Here is a 21,793-nt window from a genome sequence, read left to right as displayed (position 1 = left end):
AAAAAAGAAAAAAAGGAAATTCATTACAAAATCAATAAGATTGATCCAAAGAGTTGAGTTGTTATACTCGTTCCATTATATTATACAGTACAATGTTATGTAATGAACATGGACTGATAAATTATTGAATGCATTAAATGGCAACATTTCATTAAGGAGGCTGTGCTTTCAGGTTTTCCATACCTGAAAACTAGTTAGAAAGTGTCTACATTTCCTAGCATCAAAAGCTACAGTCTTCTTGAAGACAAAGGTCTTTAAAACAGTTTAGTGCTTAGTGTTCGGTAGCACAACAATGCAACTTAGTTCAAAGGGTATTTTGGCAACTCTTAATCTTAGCAAGAATAGGGGCTTTTGAAAAATAAGGCTTTAAGAAGGCTTGTCATTTAGGGCTAAATTTTAATAGAATGTGAAAGTTTGTACTCTTACACTTTAGACAAACAAAACCTGGAAATTACTGATTGGTTCAAAAGGGTTTTATGGAAAAACTAATCTGTAACAAAAACTTGGCATCGAGTGCGAAGGCTCCACTGTTTCTGAGCAAAGCGTACAAAGGTTCCAAGTGGGACAGAGTAAGGAACGAGGGGCTCTGACATTTACAGCAGCAGACATTTTCTCTTCCTCTTCTTGACAGGGGGTGGGCAGAGAACTGCTCTGATAGCTTCATCGAACACTGTCTTGAGGCCCCGCTGTGTGAGCGCTGAGCATTCCAGGTATTTCACAGCACCAATCTCCTTCGCCATGGCTAACCCCTGGGAGTAGGTGATGGGGGTCAGCTTCTTCTCCTTCAGTTTCTCGATCGTGTCTTTTTCATCCCTAAGATCAAGTTTAGTTCCCACAAGGATGATGGGAGTGTTGGGACAATGGTGTCGCACCTCAGGATACCACTTTGCATGGACATTTTCAAATGAAGCAGGACTCACGAGGGAGAAACAAATTAAGAAGACATCTGTTTGCGGATAGGATAGGGGGCGTAATCGGTCATAGTCTTCTTGTCCAGCTGTATCCCATAAGCCTAGATTCACTGGTTTTCCATCTACCATAACATTGGCAGAATAGTTGTCAAAGACAGTGGGAATATATTCTCCGGGAAATGCATTGGTTGTATAACTGATCAGTAGGCAAGTTTTACCTACAGCCCCGTCTCCCACCACCACACACTTGATGGCCTGCATCTGGGCCGCTCGCTGGGCTGCCGCGGCGGCGACCGGGCACTGAGGCAAGGCGCAGCGGGCGCAGGGCGCGGGGGGCTCTGGGCACGAGGTGCCGGGGCCGCTGTCCACGCCGCCTACCCCTCAGTGCTCTAGCAGCCGAAGCCGAGCGGCGGCCACCACCCAAGGCTGAAGGAAAACTGCCTCTTGTGCTTTCTTTTTTTGGCTTTGGTACTAGGGTAATGTTGGCATAATAGAAGGAGTTAGGCAATGTTCCTTCTGTTTCGATGTTTTGGAATAGTTTCAGCAGGATTGGTGTTAGTTCTTTCCAGAATGTTTTGTAGAATTCACCTGTGAAGCCATCTGGCCCTGGGCTCTTCTTAGTTGGGAGATTTTTAATGACTGATTCTATCTCTCTGCTTGTGATTGGTTTTTTAAGATCATCAATTTCTTCTTTCATCAATATGGGTTGCTTATGTGTTTCTAGGAATTTGTCCATTTCCTCTAAATTGTCATTTTTGTTGGAATATAGTTTTTCAAAGTATCCTCTTATGATAGTCTTTATTTCTGTGGGGTCAGTGGTGATATCGCCTTTCTCATTTCTTATTTTGTGTATTTGCATCTTCTCTCTTTTTTTCTTTGTTAGTCTCACTAAAGGTTTGTCAATTTTGTTGATCTTCTCGAAGAACCAGCTCTTTGTCTTGTTTATCTTTTCAAATGCTTTCTTATTTTCTATTTCATTTAGTTCTGCTCTTATCTTTGTTATTTCCTTCCTTCTTCCTGTTGGGTTACTTTGTTGTTGTTTTTCTAATTCCTTCAAATATGCAGTTAGCTCTTCAATTTTTGCTCTTCTTTTTTGATATATGAATTTATGGCTATAAATTTCCCTCTCAGTACTGCTTTTGCTGCATCCCATAAATTTTGGTATGTTGTGTTATCATTATCATTTGTTTCAAGGTAGTCATTGATTTCTTTTGAGATTTCCTCTTTGACCCACTGTTTTTTTTAAGAGTGTGCTGTTTAATTTCCAAATTGTGGTGTGAAATCTGGGCCTCTGTCCCTTGCAAATTTCCAGCTTGACTCTACTGTGGTCAGAGATATTGTTTTGTATGATTTCGATCTTTCTGAATTCATTCAGCCTTTCTTTGTGTCCTAGCATATGGTCTATCTTGGAGAATGATCCATGTGCAGTTGAGAAAAATGTATATCCTGCTGTGTTTGGGTGTAATGATCTATATATGTCTATTAGATCCAGCTCCTTTAATATACTGTTCAAACGTTTTGTTTCTTTAGTGATTCTCTTTTGAGATGTTCTGTCCAGAGTTGATAGTGGTGTATTAAAATCCCCCACTATAATTGTAGATGTATCTATTGTTTCACTTAGTTTTTCCAGCATTTGCTTCATGTATTTAGGGCACCCTTGTTAGGAGCATAAATATTTATGATTGTTCAATCTTCTTGACAGATTTTCCCTTTCACTAAAATATAGTATCCTTCTTTGTCTCTTACAATTGTTTCACATTTAAAGTCTATTTTGTCTGATATTAATATAGCTACTCCTGCCTTTTTTTTTTTTGTTATTGTTTGCTTGTATGATTGTTTTCCAGCCATTCACTTTCAATCTCCATGCATCTCTGGGTCTAAGATGCGTCTCTTGTAGACAGCATATGGATGGGTCATATTTCCTTATCCAATGTCCCAGTCTGAATCTTTTAATAGGTGAGTTTAATCCATTGACATTCAGTGTTATTACTTTCAAGGAATTATTTATTTTAGCCATATTTTGATTGGATTTGTGTTTGTGATATTTTGTTTCTATTTTTTTTCCTTCTATTTTTGTCTTTTTTGTTGCTCTTATACTCTCCTCCAACTTTGCCTGTCCTGTTTTTTCCTTTCTTCCTGCAGAACTCCCTTTAGAATTTCTTGAAGGGGAGGTTTCTTGTTGGTGTACTCTTTCAGTTTCTGTTTATCTGCGAATATTTTGAACTCTCCATCATGTTTGAATGCTAGTTTCGCTGGATAGAGTATTCTTTGTTGTAATTTTTTTTTCCTTTCGTACCTTGACTATATCATACCACTGCCTTCTTGCCTCCATGGTTTCAGATGAGAAATCAGCACTTAATCTTATGGAGCTTCCCTTGTATGTGATGGTTTTCTTTTCTCTTGCTGCTTTTAGGATTTTCTCTTTGTCTTGAGAATTGGATAATTTGACAAGTATATGTCTTGGGGTGGGCCTGTTCGGATTTATGACCAGTAGAGTGCGCTGTGCTTCTTGGATATGTACTTCTGTCTCTTTCAGTAGATTTGGGAAGTTTTCAGCCATTATTTCCTGCAACACTCCTTCTGACCCCTTTCCCTTCTCTTCTCCTTCTGGGATGCCTATAATACGTATGTTTGAACGTTTTGCATTGTCATTCAGGTCCCTAAGTCCTAGCTGGATTTTTTCTATCTTTTTATCAACCCCTTCTACTATCTGTTTGATTTCCAATGTACTGTCTTCCACATCACTAATTCTCTGCTCTGCCTCTTCTAGTCTGCTGATATTTGCTGCAAGTGTGTTTTTGATTTCTTGAACTGTGGAGTTCATTCCCATCATATCTGTTATGTTTTTTCGTATGTCTGCAATTTCCCCTGCAAGTGTTGTCTTCATGTTGTTAACCTCTTTCATTACTTCATCAAATTTGTCGGTGATAAATGTTCTGAGATCTTTCATTGCTTGTGCAAAGTTCTGCTCCCCTTCCTGATTTTTAGTTTGTTGATTGGATTCAGCCATGTTTTCCTGAATACTGGTTTGGTTTGTAGATTTTTGTTGCTGTCTCATCATCATTTTATCTTGACGGGTTTAATCAGCTCCTTAGCTTCTTTGTCTAGTCTTGGAGATTAATTAGCTGTTGTTTTTGCGTGTTATATCTTCTCTTTGTCCCTTTGTTCTTCTTATTCTATTTTCTTTTTGCTGGTTAAGTTCACTTTAAAGGAAAGTATTAGTGCCGGGGAAAGGCAATTGTGCAAACAAGGGAAAAGTGTAAAGTAGTATTGGTGATATATGTTAACAAAGCAAGAATATGAGATCTGGGAGGATGGAGGTTAAATTCATGTAAATTGTGTAGAGTTATAGCAGTAGGTAGAGTACCTATTATGAGGTAGATGAGTGAATATGGGAGGAATATGGTATGAACTAGAAAGCTATTGTTTTCGTGAGAGAGGGAAAGAGAAAAGAAAGGTAATAGTTTCAAGAGTGGATAACCGACAGAAGACAAAACAAAGGTATTAGAAATTAAGAGTTAGACACGTTGTGGATCAAAGAATGGGAGGTGGGAGGTGGAATATAGGAGAGACAGTAGATGATGGTGGATATCAAGATGTAGGGGAAAGGGGAGAGTGTAGGTAGTCTAAATCAGTTCACACAGAAATGAGGGAGTGGAGGATGAGAAAACCCCGCAACTGTGAGGTGTTCCCTGTAGCACGTATTATATAATTGAGTTAAAATAAAATAAGTAGAAAATGAGGGACAAGAGGGAGAGAGAAAACAGAAAAAGAGAAAAAGAAAGAAAGAAGAGAAGAAAGGAAGAAAGAAAACGGGGGTAGGCAAAGGGTCGGGAACAAGTAGGGGACAGACAAAAATAGATATACACAAACCACAATTACAACAGGAACTACACCAACAAAAAAACCCTAAATAACTGAATTTAAAAAAAAAGGAGTTTGGCGGATACACTGGGAGAAAAGACTAGGGGATAATGCAATATTAGCAATCAGGATATTAAAAAAATTAAAAAATAAGATTAAATGAAAATAAAAACAAAACAGAATGAAACAATAAGGAAAAAACACAAACGTTGAAAGCTAGGGCATTCAAGGACCTCAGATGGACCTCAGGGCGTGATGGATTCAGGGGTGGAAAGTCTGAGATATTGAAGACTCAAGAGGTGTGAGTCTCTGGGGTGTGGGCCACCAGAGTTTAGGGGATTCAGACCTGACCACCTCAAATCTGGTCAACAGGAAGCCTAGGAGCTCTGCAGTGTTGCATAGTCCTCAGGGATCCCTGCAGCTGGGTGCCAGCCCTATGGGGGAAATCAGATCCGCAAATTCTATATTATGTCTGAACCCTGCATTTCACTTACTGTGTTTATTATATTAGGATATATCGTCAGTTCAGCTTTTGGACAGCTCCCACCCTGTGATTCTACACAACGGCCGCCTGAGGGCACCTCTACACCAGGGCCAGTTTAATGGCGCAGATCAGAAGTCCGGCTGGTGGGTGGGGCTCCAGTTGGAAACTCAGACAAAACCGGCATTCCCAAGCTTCACAAAATATTCCCCAATCAGCTACCAGATGTGTCCCCCTCCCTCGCCGAACCCTATAACAAGCTCCCAATTATGTCCCTTTATTGTCTACAATCTAATTCCGTTGCAGATCAGCAGCCAGGCTTGTGGGGGCGGGGCTCCAGGCATAAGTGCTATTACTTGTGTCCGCAATCAAAAATTCCCCTGCTTCACCACAAAACACCGTCTGTCTCCCCAAATCTATCCGCAAAGGCATCCCGTCCCATCCGCCCAACAGCCCGCCCAGGACTCGTGAATTCCCCAGCACCACAGAGCCACCAAAAAATGCAGTGGCAGTGGCGATACTGTGGCTCCCCCCACCCCCAGGGAGGGTCAGCCCGTGTGCAGGTCTCACCTCTGGGCAATAGAACCCAAATTATATCTTATAGACCAATCCTCTCCATTACCTTCCCTCCAAATCGATGTCCAGATACTTCCTGCCCTGCAAAAATCCTGAAAAAGCCTGTTCTCAGAGAACCTCCAGAAGCGCCCAGCTGCCTCTTCCCAGGAGAGACCGAAAGGCAAGCTCAGTCAGCCACCATCTTACTTCCTACCTCCTCTTTTATAAATATTGATGAAACTTAACATCACTTATATTCATTATTGCAAGATCATGTAGAACACTAAATGATGCCAAATTAAACACTACCCCAAATAACAGGGCTCCTAAGGGCTCTGGAGACACCTGGGTTTTATGGTCAGGGTAGATAATGTTCATGAAGTTACACCTTTCCAGCAGACCCTACTTTGGGGTTTGTGCCCTCCAGTGTGACAGAATTGAGCTTAGTTATTTTCCTCCACATGGCTCTTTGGTCCCTTCTATTTGATCTTACATTTAGTGTTGTACATACAAGAAACTTGAATCTTTGGACTGTCCATGTACCACCTGGGCCCTAAGCTTCAACAGAATTGCAACACCTATGCTCCAGTTCATTGGACTCACCCAGGACAACTAACTAGGAGGTGGTGATGGACAACCACAGTACCAACAAATCAAGAGAGCCTACAACTGTAAGCAAGTGAGTCCCATCCATCAGCTCTATGGGAAACCCCTCTCAATTAGAATTAGAATGAGCATCACCTTCCCAGAATCTGCAAGATTGGGAATGAAATATGGACTAGAGTGGACTTACTGGTATTTTACTGTAGACTTATTGTGATTTTAAATGTAAGAACTTATATCAGGGAGAGGGAAAACAGGTGTAATACATGGGCATTTTCAGGACTTGGGAATTTTCCTGAATCACAATGAAATGACATATAGACCATTATATATCTTGCCATAATCAACAGAATTGTATGGGAGAGAGTGTAAACTACAATGTAAACTATAATCCATGCTTAGTGGCAATGCTCTAAAATGTGTTCAACTGCAATGAATGTACCACACTAATGAAGGACTGTAGTTAATGGGGTCAAATGTAGGAGTGTGGGGTACTGAACATATAGGAATCCTCTATATTTTTTATGTAACATTTATGTAAGCTAAGTATCTTTTTTAAAAAAAAAGCAAGTCGCTGAACATCATGGACTAATTAATAAAATTCATGGATTTTTGTGTTCTTATCTGTACAGTGAAGGTGTTCATATCATCTTTATTAGCCAGAGATGACAAAATCTTGGCCTCTTGACCCTCAGAAAGGAGAGTCCTCCCCTTATTTCCCTTGGAGCACACTTCATGTTCCTCTTGTTGACTGGGCTATGTTTATTACCAAGTGAAGATTTTGGCATTCGTGACAGGTGGGCCTGGAATTTATGACCAAGTCTTGACTCTTAAGGCTCTTTCTCCATTCTCAGCTTTCCTTTCCTTTTGCTTGTCTGGATTTGAGTGAAAATCCAGAGGAAGTTAATGCTAGTGGAGGTATTGACAATGGAATCACAGGTGAGTTGGGAATTCTTTAACTGAAATTGCACCTCCATTGACAGCGGATGGGGAAATTTCTCCTACTGACATGGATTATTCAAGTGCATTCATGACCTATTCAAGTATCTGGTCTTACATTATGATTTACAGGACTCTAGAATAATTATGGTAATTTAGGGACTGATTAATAGGTAATCTCCTTCCAACCATTACAATAGTTATTTCCATCTTCTAGAAAGGCTGTGTATTCTCTGGAAAGATAAGAGATGTTTTCTTTTTCTCTCCCAACCTATGGCCTCATTAGAGAGTAATGTATTCATTAGTCATGCTAGTGCCTGAAATTGTTTAGCATGCGGTGAGTATAGGTGATAGTGATAAGTAAGAATATAAGTTTACAGTTATAAAAAAGGCTAAATTTACAACTGGTGCATTCAATCAATGCAAGGTTACAGATACTAGAATGTAAGGCTAAATATATTCACCAGAAGTGCAAAAGAAATTTAGTAAATGAAAGGAAATGAGGAATCATTTATTTTCCCCAATTTTAATTTTCTTTAAAGTTTTTATAGAATGTTTTTACACATTTTGAAATGCTCAAAAAATTCTCCTTACCACTCTTCTTTAAATTTCCCAACTTCAGTTTTTCTACATCAAATTTATACAAATTTTCAAAATGGATGCAATTTGTAATAATTGTTTTTTCCTCCATTGTGGCTGTGTATTCAGATTGCATATCATAAGCAGAATAAAATTTATGTCCCTGTGATTATTTTTGAAGATTTGGAGATATCAGAAGTAATGAAGAGGGTTGTCTTAATTTTTATCAGACAGATGTCATGAAGAAACAAGAGAGACAAAGAAAACTTGTATTTGTAGGCCTCAGAAAATGTTGAGATTGTGAGGTTCCCTACCATAGGATTGGTCAATCAAGGGCCAGTTTCAGCACAATGGTCTCAGAAGTTCATGGCTTGTGACATCTTTACTTTCACAATATAACCAATACTTGAAATATATAGAGTTGAAGCAAGCAGCCCTTATTGAATCTGAGTTCTGTATGAAAACTATTCTGCATATTTCTGGATATTGCTTCAGAGCTCCCTGCCATTTCCATTAACAATAGACCTATGAATTTAATTTGGATAGAAAGCACTTCACACATTAGCTGGTGAGATTTGTCAAAATGCATAACATATTCTTAAACAATGTTATAAGTGAGAGGAAAATGATATATATACATTTATAATCTAAACATACTCATTTTTTTCTTTTAAATCTTTATTTTTAAATACTTTCAAACTTATAGGACAATTGAAATAATATTGATGATGTCTGTAAATTAACTTAAAATTGGAGGAAAAGATTATTTTAGTTATGAATGCTTGAGTGAAAGCTTTATAATCAGCAGTAAGAAGTCATAATTACAAGTTTATTGTGAAATTTCCAGGTGTATATCATACATTCATGTGCTATTCCTTAATTGTAGAGTTTTATGCATTCAAAGTGTGTATGTGACTGTGAGCATATCAGAATGGCAGATGACAGTTCAGCATTAATAATAATTACACTGGAAACCCACACTCATTGAGTTTTACATGCACAGTCTCTGCTTTTTGTGCTGGGTGGTTTTTTTGTAATATTTTTTTCTTTGTATAATAAATTTTATTTTTAAAGAGGTTTTAGATTACAGAAATGTTACATGGAAAGTATAAGAGATTCCCATATACCCCAATTCTCCCTCTCCCACATTCTCCCTATTAACATTTTACAATAGAGTGGTACATTTGCTACAAGTAATGAACAAATATTTAAACATTGCTACTAACCCAGGTCTGTATTTTATCATACTTTTTACACTTTGAACCACACAATTTTATGGCTTTGAAAAAATGTATAAAGACCTGTATCTATCATAGCAATATCATGCAGAACAATTCCAATAGCCTTAATAGGCCCTATTTTCCAACTATTCTTACCTCCCCTTCCCCTCAGAATCTCTGGTAACTATTATATTTATATCAATTTTACAAGTTCTTTCATTGCTACAATAATAATGTCTACGTTGGTCCATGGTTGCATTTCCCCTTTATGTATGTTCATTCCTCACTCTTGAGGGTTATGCAATGGCAATTTCTACACTGCTTCAGATTGAGGAACTGTCTTGCTTGCAGTTGTATATCCTCCCTGTTTTGGGGGATGGGGTTTTTCCAGTAACAACATTCTGTTAGTTCTCCTTCGTGAGTCTGATGAACTGGAGATTAGGTGTTGGTTGCACCTCTGCTGAGATCCAGGGCTCAAGTGACATAGGAACAGTCTGTAGATTCAAGACTCAGAGATGTATGTTTAACTGGTATGATACTGTTCATTGGCTCAAACAAAGGGGGTAAAAGAATCATGTGTAGGGAAATTATAAATGAGTCTAACTCTGTTACATTGGGAATTTTGGTTGTCATATGTTGCAAGGTAATGTTCATTGACATGACAGAAAGTGGAGGAATGGAAACACTCTTTCACTGCTAGTGGGAATGTAGAATGGTGCAGCCATTGTGGAGGAGAGTTTGGTTGTTCCTCAGGAAACCAAGTATAGAATTGCCATATGACTAAACAATTCCAATATTAGGAATATACCCAGAAGAATTGAAAGTAGGGCCATTAACATATATATGCACACAAATATTTATTGCAGCATTATTCACTACTTCCAAAAGTTGGAAGCAACCCAAGTTTACATCAAGGGATGAATAGATAAACAAGATATGGTATACAATATAGTATATTATTCAGCTGTAAGAAGGAATGAAGTATTGACACATGAGACAACATGTAAGAACCCAAAGACTTTATGTTGAGTGATATAAGCCAGTCACTGAAAGAGGAATATTGCATGATCTCACTGATATTAAGGATATTTAGCAAACTCACAGAGATAGATTCTGGGAGCTAGTTTGCCAGGAGATAGAAATGGAGTAGAGAGTGGTGAGGTGATGCTCAATTTGGGGAGAAACTATGATAAGATGGATGGGTTTTGTTTGGCAAAAGATGGGCTAATGGTGAAGGAATAGTGTGAGTGGAGTCAGTGGTACTTGAATGTGAGTGTGTGAAGGTTTTGGGGATGGCTTGGGCTATCCGTGGAGCTGAGGAGAGGGCAGGAGTAAGGAACAGGTGAACTTTGGGGAGGTGTAGGACTGTAGTTGATAATATATTGTGGGAATATTATTTTAGCAACTTTGGCAGGAGAGGGTCACTGATGCAGAATGTTGTCAGTGTGAGGATGTATGGGGAAGGTTACACCTAGAACATACTCCTTTGAAATATGAATGTGTTCATGTCGACATGAAATGTTATCTTAAGTGGGTAGAGACCCACACAACAACAAAATTTTAAACTCCCATCCTGGGGATTCCTGCTACATTCTCAAAAAGAGACAAGAATCTCTCAAGTACATAAGCAATGCCTAATAATAGAAAACAGACAAAATGCCAAACCCCTGATGAACAAATAAAAGCACTACTTTACCCCCTGCATTGGACATGAATTCCAGGGATGAGACTCCCTGGCACCAAAGAATTAATATGAAGCACAAACTAGTGAGACATGTGGAAAAAGACCTTGGCCAAAATGGGGAATCAGTAAACATGAAAGAGTTTTTATGGTTAAGAGAACTCAGTATAAGATATAAATGTATTCTAGAGGTTAATGCTATTAATTTGAGCATCATACTCAGAGTATGAGCATCATACTCATACCCTGTGTGAACCAAAATTTCTTTGATGTTTTAGGAGATAGTTACCTTCAAAGATGTAGTTGTGGACTTCACCCAGGAAGAATGGGACATGCTAGACTCCTCCCAGAGAAAGCTATTCAGAGAAGTGATGCTGGAGATTATCAATCACCTGGTCTCAGTGGGTAAGAATCTAAAAATGTATCTATCATCTATATCCATCTCTGTTTACCATCTATCTAACCTATGTATCTACTATTCACCTATCTGCTTACTATAAATATATTCCATTTATTAATTCAAATATCTAGATCAGCTTTCCTGTATTGTCATATAATTATTTGCTCTTATATTTTATGTATTGTAATTTAAATATATGATTTTATAACACAACTGTCTAAATGAAATTTTTTCCTTATTTACTTCTAGTTCACCCCAATATAACTTAATCTTGACCACAACTTAATGTCTTTTGTGAATCTCCATTTAGAACACTCAGTGCAGTGTAGGGAACTCAATTAATATTTTTTGAATGGATAAATAATTAGTTGTTGTGAAATATGTATTCTACTCCAAGGGCTATGCTGAGTTTTGAGAGCAGTCCAAAAAAAGTGTGTACCCTTTCCCAGATAGAATTTAGATAATTCTGATGGAATTTGCTTACTGGATTTTTTTTTTTTAACATAAAATGAACCTCATGAAGCATAGAGAGATTGAGAGGTGATGATGTTTTTCTTTGTTCTGTGTTTATTATTATTGAAATAATGAAACTGCTCTAATAATGATTGACATGATGGATGCACAACTATGTGATTATTCCAAATACCATTGATTGTACACCCTGGATGGATCATATACTTTACTAATATGTATCAATAATATTGAATTGTTTTAAAAAACATTCAGTCACTGTGGAAACATAGATTACTTCCTATTTAGGATTAACAGGATTCTTTACTTTTCTGAAGCATCATTAATGTTATTAGAGCAGTTTCATTTTTTCAATAATTATAATAAACAAAAACAAGACACACAAGAAGACTCTTCACTTTTCAATTTATGCTTCACCTGTTGTACATAGCTGCTATTTCTGGCTGTTTTTGCTTATTTATTTATTAAGCAGTTTTATTGAGATATATTCACTTACCATACTATGTATCCAAAGGGTATAATCAATGGCTTTTAGTATAATCAAAATGTTGTGCATTCATCAACACAAAAAATTTTAGAACAATGTCATTACTCCAAAAAGAAAAAACTCTATCCTGCTTAGCAATCCTTCCCTAGCCTTACATAATGAGTAAGCTTATTTCTTTATAAGTGGATTTATAGTTACGTTTTAGATAAATGGAATAAAAATTTAGAGTATTTTGCATCTGGCTTCTTTCAGTTAGCATGTTTTTTTGTCTAATATTAACATCTTGTAGTATTAACATACATTTGTTCAGTTTCAAAGAAAAAGTCACATATGAAATTTTGCCCATTATATATGGATATAATGTTTTTTATATTTAAAGTATTCAATTTGATATTCTTTTCCAGATAATTCTGAATATTGAAAACATCCTGAGAGGGATACTTGGAAACTTCAAACATTTTCATGCCCCTAATCTTACTGTAACATGATATTGTGTTTTTTCCAAATATTACAGGCAGAAAAAGTGTTTTTAAAAAATGGGAAATGATATAAATGATAATCAGCCCACCTATCTTTATGAAAGACATTTCTAAAATCATGTCATTGGTAAACTTAATTGTATGAACCCTAGTTTCCACATAGATATCTGGAGATGAATAAATTAGGAATTCAGTAAAATATCCTAATTGTAATCAATTTGGGGATTAAATGCTAATCCAGCAAAAAATCTGTGTTTCAATTTAGGGAATATTAACCTAAGCCAAAAATTTTATCCTGAGAACATATAAAAAAGAATTGTATAAACAGGTTTCACATATATAATCTTAAATGAAGTTCAAAATTTATCAGATAGCTTTGAAATTGGATGGCTATAATAAAGATTATCTCTGTATGGAGAAGAATAATGTATTTATGAATGTAACAAAGGAATTATTTAACTGGATTCTTTCACTGAAGAATTAGTCTAGAATTTATATGTAGGGAAATGAATAAATTAATGTACATGGACAAAAGTTTTACAGTCTCCCATTTAATTCCCCACAGCAGAGAGCTAACATTAAAAGAAATTCCTTCAAATGCAATTATTTGCAAGAAGATACCACTGACAGATCCACAGTGATTGAATATGTTTTAATTTGCATGACAAAGAAATCATGTTTTAACAGTCCAATGGCAAAAGTACACAGGGACCATTCAGCTTTTAATCAGCATAAGCAGATTCATGAATGTCACTATTCTTATTTTAGAGAACATGAAAGAACTCATACTGCCCAGAAACACTACTTATGCCATCTTTGTGGGAAACATTTTGCTCATTGCTCTTCCCTTAACCAATTTGAAGGCTCACACTGGAGAGGAACCCCATGAATGTCATCTATGTGGCAAAGGCTTCAATGAATTTTTACATTTAAACAACATGAGAGAACTCAAACTTGTGAGAAATCCTATGCATGTCATCTATGTGATAAATGCTTCACTCATTGCTCTTCCCTTAAATGACATGAGAGAAATCACACTGGTGAGAAATTCCATGAATGTCATCTATGTGGTAAAGGCTTCAGTCAATATTCTCACCTTAAGAAACATGAGAAAACTCACATTGGAGAGAAACCCCAAGACTGTCATCTATGTAGCAAAGCTTTCAGTCAACATTCTTAACTGAAACAACATGAGAGAACTCACACTGGTGAGAAACTCTATGCATGTCATCTATGTGGAAAATGCTTCACTCATTGCTCTTCCCTTAAATGACATGAGAAACCTCATATTGGAGAGAAAACCCATGAATGTTTTGTATGTGGCAAAGGCTTCAGTTGATATTCTAAACTTAAACACCATGAGAGAACTCACACTGGTGAGAAAAACCCATGAATGTCATCTATGTGAGAAAGCTTTTTGTAACTTTCCAAACTTCAGTGACATGAAAGAACTCACACTGGAGAGAAATTGTATGAATGTCTCTTTGTGGGAAAGTCTTCACTGCATCCTCTTCCCTTAAATATTATGAGAAATGTCACACTGGAGAAAAACTCCATAAATGTCATCTTTGTGTGAAAGCCTTGTTCAATCTCCTTCCCCAAAATAAAATGAGAGAACTCATACTGGTGAGAAACCCCATAAATGTCATCTGTGTGAGAAAGGCTTCTTTCAACACTCTTTTAAAAAACATGAGGGAACTCACTGTAGAGAAACCTCCTGAATGTCACTCATGTGTGAAAGCAGTCAATATTTTTACCTTAAAGAACATTAGATATCTCACACAGTAGAGAAACCACATTAATGTTATCTATGCAGGAATGGAGATTCACACATCTGGCCCTGGGTGATGGGAAGACACACAGTTAGCTCTCAGGGACCACAGGAGCTGTTGACAAGCAATCATACAGGTGGGTATGTGCCCAGCCAGCTTAGAGTAGGTAGAGCTCAATGGAACATGGAGGGAGCTGGGGGAAATTAGCCAAAAGTGTTTTTTTTCCTCCTGTTTCCTTTTCTATAAAGTTTTTAAATGTTTTTCTTTATTTGGGTTCTGGCAGAGAGGCTAGCTGTGGGTGTATTGATTGGCAGGTAAAAGCAGCTGGATAAGAGTAGAGTAGGGAGGTTCTGGTGGCCTGAGATGGAGGCCTGGCATATTCTGTGGGGTGACTAATTGCACAGAATAGGCAATCTGAGTGCCAGGTGGTCTGAAAGGGAGAACCAAATTTTTGTTTCCTTTTGAATTGCTTTGTTTTACCTATTTGTTTCTTCTTCTCTGCTTCCTCATTTTCATTCCTTCATCTCCTGTTTTTTGTTATTCCTTTCTTTTCTTCCCACTTCTCTTATTTTTTTAATTTTTCTCTTTCTCTTTTTATTTTCCTCCCTTTTTATCTGCTATTTTCTTCCCTTTTCATATTATTATTATTTCATCTCCTTTTTCTTATTTCTATTTCCCTCCTTTTTAATTATTCTTTCATTTCTAATATTCTGTCATATTTTCCTATTCTTCCCTCCTGCCTTCCTCTGTTTTGTCTTCTTTTCTCACATATTAATTAGGGCATTTATATTATTTTATTTTCAGTTTTTCCTTTCTATTATTCACATTTTAAAATATTATTCCTATCTACTATTTCACTATTTACATTTTTTATTTATTGTGTTCTTTTTGCTTTTTTATTTTATTTCTTTTTCTTTTGTCTCTTCTTTCCTTTTTGTGGAGTAAATTTTTTTTTCTGAAGAAAATGGGTAATAACAATGGTATGGAAAAAATGGAACTGAGTGATAAAGAGGATCATAACAGAAAACCAAACAAAAATAAAATCCTAGACTAGAAAGAGGAACTAACCAACTGAATGAGAGCCTCATAATAAACTGATGACTAGATATCAGCAAAAAATTTTAAGCCATATTAAGAAACCAGAATTCATGTCCCAGGCTAATGAACAAACTAAAATGTAAGAGGAGTCACACAACATAGAAGAAATAATCAAAGATATCCAAATATCCTTACTAATCATATCCAACCACACAACAAATTATACTCCATGATCAAGTGGGTTTTATCTCATGTATGCAAGGATGGTTCAACAGAAGAAAATCAATATAATATACCACATTGACAGATCAAAAAAAATTAAGCAATTATCTCTATTGATGCAGAAAATGCAACTGACAAAACATAGCATGTATTTTTTAAAGATTTATTTATTTATTTATTTATTTCTCTCCCCATCCCCCCCAACCTGGCTGTCTGTTCTCTGTGTCTATTTGCTGCATCTTTTTTGTCTGCTTCTGTTGTTGTTAGCAGCATGGGAATCTGTGTCTCTTTTTGTTGTGTCATCTTGGTGTGTCAGCTCTCCATGTGGGCTACACCATTCTTAGGAAGGCTGCACTTTCTTTTGTGTTGGGCAGCTCTCATGGGGCACACTCCTTGTGTGTGGGGCTCCCCTATGTGGGGGACACCCCTGTGTGGCAGGGCACTCCTTGAGTGCATCAGCACCACACATGGGCCACCTCCACACAGGTCAAGGAGGCCCAGGGTTTGAACTGCAGACCTCCCATATGGTAGATGGAGGCCCTAACCACTAGGCCAAGTCCGCCACCCCTAGCATGTATTTTTTATTACAAATACTTCAGAAGATAGTCTTAGAAATATACTTCCTCAACATTATAAAAGGCATATGTGAAAGACCCATAGCTAACATCATACTCAATGATGAAATGCTAAAGTCTTTCCCTTTAAGATCTGAAAAAGACAAGAATGCACACTGTTGCTGCTTTTGTTTAACATTGTATTACAAGTGCTTACTTGAGCACTTAGGTGAGAAAAAGAAACAAAAGGAATCCAAACTGGAAAGGAAAAATAAAAATTTCACTATTTGTAGATGATAAAATCCTATTTGTAGAAAGTCTCAAAAGTTCACAACAAAACTCCTACATCTGACAAACCAGATCAATGAAGTGGTAGGATATAAGATGAATACACAAAAATCAATAGCAATTATGTAAAATAATAAGCAATCTGAGGGAGAAATCAAGAATAAATTACCATTTACAATAGCAACAAAAAGAATCAAATATCTAGGAATAAGCTTCACTATGTATGTAAAGGGCTTGTACCCAGAAAACAACACAACATAGCTAATGGAAATTAAAGATGATTCAAATACATGGAAGAATATTCCATGTCCATGGATAGGTAGACTAAATATCATTAGGATGTCTATCCTGTACGAATTAACAAATCCAATACAATCCCAATGAAAGTTTCAACAGAAATTTTTACTGAAATGTAAAAGCCAATTTTCAAATTTATTTGGAAGGGCAAGAGGTCAAAATAGCATAAAATAATTTGAAAAAGGAAATTGAAATTGGAGGAATCACACTACCTGACTTTAGAACATAGTACAAATCTACAGTGGTAAAACTGCATTATACTGTCACAAGGATAGACATACAGACCAATGGAGCCAAACTAAGAGTCCTGATATAGACTCACACATATACAGTCAACAGATGTTTGACAAGACCACCAAACCCACTCAACTGAGACAGAATAGTCTCCTCAATAAATGGGGCCTGAACTGGATGTCTTTATCTTAAAGAATGAAAGTGGACCATCATCTCATGTCCTGTACAATTTTAACTCAAGATGAATCAAAGACCTTAAAGTAACAGCCAAAACCATAAAAATCCTAGAAGATAATGTAGGTATGCATCTATGAGATCTCATTAGAGGTAATGGTTTCATAAACTTTACACCCAAAGGATGAGCAATGAAAGAAGAAATAGATAAATGAAGTATCCTGAAAATTAAAACCTTGGTGCTTCAAAGGAGTTTGTCAAGAAAGTGAAAAGGCAGCCCTCTCAATTGTAGAAAATATTTGGAAACTACTTATAAGATAAGGGCTTAATATCCAGCATACATAAAGAAATCATACATCTCCAAAATAAAAACAACCCATTTAAAAATTGGGCAAGTTATTTGAATGGACCCTTTTCCAAAGAGAAACACAAATGGCTAAAAATCATTTGAAAAGGTGCTCAACATCACCAGCTGCATTAGTCTGCCAAAGGAGTGCTGAAACAAAGTACCAGAAATCTCTTGACTTTTATAAAGGATATTTAATTGGGGGTAGAAGATTACAGTCACAGGGCCTTAAAGAGTTCAACTCAAGGTACCATCAGAGGTACTTTCTCACCCAAAGTCATTTGCCACATATTGAAGTTAGGTGATGGGAAATGTCTGTGAGGGTTCAGCCTTCCTTCTTCTTAAGGCTCCATAGTCCCAGCTTCTTCTGATCTCAGCTGTAGGCTGGCATAAAGCTCATCTCTCTCCCCAAGGCTCCTTTCTTTCTGGAGTCAGTTCCTCTGTCTCTTCAAAAAGTCAGGTGTGGAATATCTGGCTCATCTTTCTTCCTGGAGCCTCTTCTGTGACTTGGCACCATCCCTATTTCTCTGTGTTCTTCTCCTGTGTGTCTACTTTTGTGTGTCTGTTTTATCAGTGTCTGAGTTCCACTCTAATATGGCTGAATTAAATCTCTTATCTTAACATAATTTAGTCAGATATCTCATCTGAATCTATTATAACCCAAGGGCTCTCAAACCTAGAGGAACAGACCAGTTTACAAACATAATCTCTCATTTTGGAATTCATAAATAATCCAAAACAGCCACACCAACTATTAGGGAAATGCAAATCAAAAACTATAATGGGATATCATCTTAAACCTATTAGCCTAACTTCTATTAACAAGAAAAAACTACAAGGGTTAGAGATGATGTGGAGGAATAGGAACCCTCATCCACTGCCAGTGGGATTGTGAAATGCTGCAGCTACTGGGAAGGATAGGTTTACACTTCCTCAGGAAGCTAACTATAGAATTGTCATATGATCTGCCAATCCCATTACTACAAGAATTGAAAGCAAGGATGCAAATCTATACACACAACAGTGTTCATCACAGCATTATTCCTAATTGTTGGAAAATGGATGCAACCCAAGTTTTCATCAGTGGATGAATGGATAAATAAAATGTAGTATATACATACAATGGAATATTACTCTGCCCTAAAAAGGAATGAAGTATTGCCACAAGAGACAACATAGATGAATCTTGAAGACAATGTTGAGTGAAGTAAGTCATTAAAGGACAAATATTTCATTAGCCCACTGATGTAAGCTAAGGATATTGAGCAAACTCCCAGATCTAGAGTCTTGAATATAGGTTATCAGGGGATGAAAAGTGAGTAGAGAGTGGTGAGTCAATGCTCAATCTGAGGAGAATCTATGTATGATAAAGTGAATTGGTGAGGTTTGTCAGGTAGATCCCACTAAGTGCCACGGTAAAGCCTCAAACTAGGGTGCCCCTGAAGGCTCCAGAGACACCTGGATAGTATAAGCAAGGCACAGAATGTACCCCATGAAATCAGAATTCCATCACTGTGCCTTACCTTGGAATATTTGATAACATATTTCCCCAAATGACAGAGTAAGGGTCATTTATCATTTCTCTCAGAACATTCTTCTACCCCTTGTATTTGAACCTATAATTAATACTATATACATTAAATGTAGGTGCCACAGACTTAAATCTTCAGGTTGTGCATATGCCAGTTGAACCCTGAATCTCAGCACTGTTGCAGCCAACACCTACTCTCTAATTCATCAGACTTGCCCAAGACTGAACAAATGATGATGATGGACAGCACCCATTCCAAAAAGCAAAGAGTAAAACTGCAAGCAAAACTGTTCTTTCCATCTTTCCCATACAGTCTAAGCCCCTTTCAGTCTGAAGTAGGGCAAGCATCACCATCCCCAAATCCTCAGGACTGAGGAATGAGAAACCTAAGGAGGAATGCAAACATGGACCAAATTAGACTTATTATTGTAGTAATTGTAACATTGACATGGAGATATAACTATCAGATATTCTGAGGGGAGGGGTAAGAACAGGTGGAACAAAGGGTATTTAAAAATGGAACATTATAAATGGACATTGAAATTGTTCTGCATGATATTACAATGATGGATACAGGCCATTATCCATTTTTTCAAAGCCTATAAAATTATACAGTGCAAATTGTAAACCATAATGAAAACCCTTAACCGTGGTTAGTAGCACTATATTGATATTTGTTCATCAGTTTTTAAAAATGTGTCATATTCATGTAAGATGTTATTCATAATGGAAAATGTGAGAAGGGGTTGGGGGATATGGGAATCCCCCATTTTTTATTTAACATTTTGGTAACCTAAAACTTCTTTAAATATAAAGTAAAAAATGTATACAACCAGAAAAACATGAAATTAGAGGGAAATGTCTTTATTAGGAGGATGAAACCACTTGAGGGATTTCCAGAAAATTTATGGTGGAGAATGTATTCAAAAAAAAAATCAGGGGAATCATTTTTTCAGCAATTGGGGAGGTGGTGTGCATCAGTTGTGTTTTGTTAAAGATAAATACTTAAAGTGTTTGGGCAAATGATTGGGTATCTGGGGACTGAGTTATAGACATCATTAGTGGACATGTTGTAGGTTTAGGGGATAGGAGAATGTGTGCAGTTTCTTGATTTTTTAATCTTCTCTGGTAAGTGAATATAGTTCCTTGTATGGCTCTCCTGAGTCAGTGATTCAACATCTACATGATGGGAAAAGAGAGTTGCTTTGTTCCTGATCTTAGAGGAAACAGTTCATTTCAGTGATTAGAATCTTTATCGGTGGTTGTGAGGGTCTTGCACATAGTATTTCACTTTGCCAATGAGAAGTTCAGATCATTCCTATTAACCCTCATTAATGGTGCAGTAGAGAGTATCAGTCACAATGCACTTCAATAATTGTATGGTTAATAACCAAATATTTAATAGATTCCAAAACCTGTGGTCCTATGGGACCATAGGCAATGCCATTATGATGGTCAAGATTTGGAAACCCTCTCCTGGCTGTTAATTATTTTTAAAAAATCACCCCAGAACTTGCAAATATCAAAACTTTACAGCTAATTTCATGCCTAGTTTTAAAAGATTGCAGAATGTTTTCCTGCTAAAATTGGGGTTACTACAGTTATTTCTGTTCTTACCACTACATCTTGTCTTTCATGTCATTAAAAGACAGAATGCTTTATTATAAACAGAGACAAAAATGGTGTCTTCTCTTATCAGTTCCATTCTATATAGATATAATGCCAGATGTCTTCAGCTTGGCTGATCCATCAGTGAACCAGCACTGAGTTTCAGTATTTTCAGGATGCCAGTGCAGGGATGGCAAGGCCTTTGTCTGGTATTGCATCAGGATAATTATTCACTGGTATCTCCACCACCCATACATGCAACTGTGACATTTCCTGGGGCCATGGCAAGCATGGTCCTGAATTTACCAATGATATACTGTCATTGGGCACTCCCTGGGGGACGGGTTCTGATTACACAGGACCCAATATGAGATGGAGCTTTCTAGCCTCAAGAGGGCCTGAGAGCTCTTGATAACTCTTCCCATTTCCAGCAAGGCCCAAGAACATACAACACATTTCCTTTTGGAGTAGTGCTGTCTCAGCCACAGATAGAAGGTCTTTTATGAGTCTGTAATGTCCTTTTCTCCACCAGGAAGGCAGCATTGCTGCTGCTGACAATGCAAAGAGTTGCACACACTGGGGGTGCATGATCTTTCACACCCCCAATCATGAATTTGTTGGGATGGGGAGCATACAATTTTATTAACTGCTAGGATGTGCAGTGGTGCAGGATTTATATGTATAGACTCCATAAATTTTAAGCAGTAATTATGGATTAACTATCACCACCTTGTCCCTGGTAATCTACCTTTAATATTTTGCATCTGTGACTGTTAATTATTGCATATCACTGAGATCACACAATATTATGAGTCTACCTTGTTTCACTCAACATATTACCATGGGTTCATCCATGTTGTTGAATGTATCAGAACTCCATTTCTGTTTCAATGCCTGAAAATATTCCATTGTGTGTATATAATTGTGATGGTTAGGCTAATGTGTCAACGTGTGAGGTAATTTTTCCTAGTTTGGTTAAGCCAGCACAGGTCTAACTGTAATACAAGGGCATTTAATGACTTTAGTCACCATTGACTTACTGCAGTGGTAAATCACAGA

General features: G+C 37.1%; 1 long non-coding RNA gene and 1 pseudogene across 1 annotated transcript in view; one reads left to right on the top strand and one right to left on the bottom strand.

Moving 5' to 3' along the window:
* The window catches only part of LOC131274544 (uncharacterized), a 161,374-nt gene that overhangs the window by 77,545 nt on the left and 62,036 nt on the right, over positions 1–21,793 (top strand). Inside the window, exon 2 of the long non-coding RNA XR_011646459.1 lies at positions 11,112–11,238. This is a non-coding gene — a long non-coding RNA (uncharacterized lncRNA). The remainder of the gene's footprint in view (positions 1–11,111; positions 11,239–21,793) is intronic.
* LOC101412654 (ras-related C3 botulinum toxin substrate 1 pseudogene) lies at positions 377–1,184 on the bottom strand (annotated as a pseudogene).

The sequence above is a fragment of the Dasypus novemcinctus genome, chromosome 19 (assembly GCF_030445035.2).
Source record: "Dasypus novemcinctus isolate mDasNov1 chromosome 19, mDasNov1.1.hap2, whole genome shotgun sequence".
Lineage (NCBI taxonomy): Eukaryota > Metazoa > Chordata > Mammalia > Cingulata > Dasypodidae > Dasypus > Dasypus novemcinctus.
Note: the sequence above shows the minus strand (reverse complement) of the source record. Positions and strands in the feature narration are given on the sequence as shown.